We start from the raw sequence: 1798 nt of genomic DNA on the forward strand, positions 1-1798 counted from the left end.
TGTGTCCCGGCTGACCCAGTAGCTCCAGTTAAGTTATTTCTATATTTTTGGGGTGTATTTACTCCTGACTGGGCATGGAAATGCCGCTGTGACTTTGCTACAGATCTTGTTGGAAGAAATAAAACTGTTGAGATTTTTTTCTCCTTTCTTTTTCTATTTTCCTTTTCCCAAATGCTAAGGCAGAGCCGCCAAGCAAGGGGGTGTGCAATGCAGCTTCCCCTTGCTCAGCCCCATGGACTGATCCTGCATGGACCAGTATGGGATGGGGGTGTCCTGTGGCTCTGGGGGTGACTGGGAGCAGCCAAGGGGGCAAATGATGGGGCTGGGATGCTCTGGTCCATGCTGGGATGGAGCTGGGGGGATGAAGCAGCACTGGGGCACCCCAACCTTGGGCTGTGGAGCCCAGCACTTATCAGGGTGCAGGCAGGAGCCCCTGGAAGCAGCTGATAAGAGCCCCAAGGGGGGCCCTGCCTGGTCCCCCTGGCTCCACCCCAGGTCCCTGCGCCTGAGAGGCAGCAAGGAGCTGGATCCTGGCTCTGGGGGGTTCAGACCCCCCACATTTCCCACCTAAGTGGGGATGTGGGGCTGGGAATGGGGCTCAATGAGGGGGTTTATAGGACAGAGCCTCTACTTCGTGCATGGGGAAAAGCTGCCCTTCTTTTTGAGGGGGCAGCTCAAGGGCACTGGGGAAACTGAGGCAGGAGGTGGGGTCTGCCTTGGCTTTGCTGGTTGTGCCCAGGTCTCTGGGCTGGAGTCCGTGTCCAGATGCCCTTCATGTGGCCGGTGACTGCAGGTGGCTCTGGCAAAGGTTTTGGCGAGGAGAGCTGCAAACCGCAGGTAAGGGGTGGCTGAAGCCTTATGAGACACCAGAGAACCCCCTGGGGTGCAAGGAGGGGGTCCCTGCTTTTGGGCAGAGCACCTTTGGGCTGTGGGGAGAGGAGCAAAGCCCCCCTGGACCTGTATTTCCAGAGTGTTACCACATAACACCCACCCAGAGTGGGGACAACACTGTATAGGGTGGGTGCCTGGGATCCCTGGGGCACCTCTGTGTGTGGCAGCTCCCTCCCCTGCAGGAGTATATTTGGTTTATTCCCAATATATTTGGTTTATTCCCCAAATATACTGGGAACAGCAACCGGGAGCTTATTTTTAAGCGACTCTACCACGATTTTAGGGAACTAATGTGAGATTTTTAATGCTGGTGGCTGATGACCATATTTACAGAGGGGTTTGGCCATGGGGGTCTTAGGGACCTGGAGGTCCCCGTGGGACGGCACTGGGGGTTCAGCTGCAAAGGGGGGAAATTGTGTTTGTGTTGGGCTTTTTTTTCCAAAAGAAGTGAGAAAAACGACATCTTTTGGGGCACTGAAACAGCTCAGAAAATCATTAGGAAAGGGCTAAAGGGAGCCTCTGTCCGAGGAGGGATTTTTCCAGCTGCTTTCTTTGAGGCCTCCAAAATATTTTGTTCAAAGGGAAGAAATCCTCCAGCTAAAGGCGCTGTTTCTGGTCATGGAGCTGCACTGGGAGGGGCTGAGCCTTTGAAAATAAATAAAACACAAATTAAAACCCTCCTTTTTTCTGCTGCATTTGCACCTCAGCACTTCTGGCATCTCATGGGGTCACCACTCTGTATCCCCCCACATCTTTCTTTTCCCAGCAACATCAAATAACCGGGATGAGGATGGGTGCTGGGGCACCCAGGGAGGGGCGATGTCACCCCAGCTTTTCCACTCCCCCCACAGCCCTGCACACCCGTCCCTGGCTCACGTCTAAACCCGGGGGTGGTGCGTGGACAACC

The sequence above is a fragment of the Mesitornis unicolor genome, unplaced genomic scaffold (genome assembly GCF_000695765.1).
Source record: "Mesitornis unicolor isolate BGI_N332 unplaced genomic scaffold, ASM69576v1 scaffold29742, whole genome shotgun sequence".
NCBI classification, from domain to species: Eukaryota; Metazoa; Chordata; class Aves; order Mesitornithiformes; family Mesitornithidae; genus Mesitornis; species Mesitornis unicolor.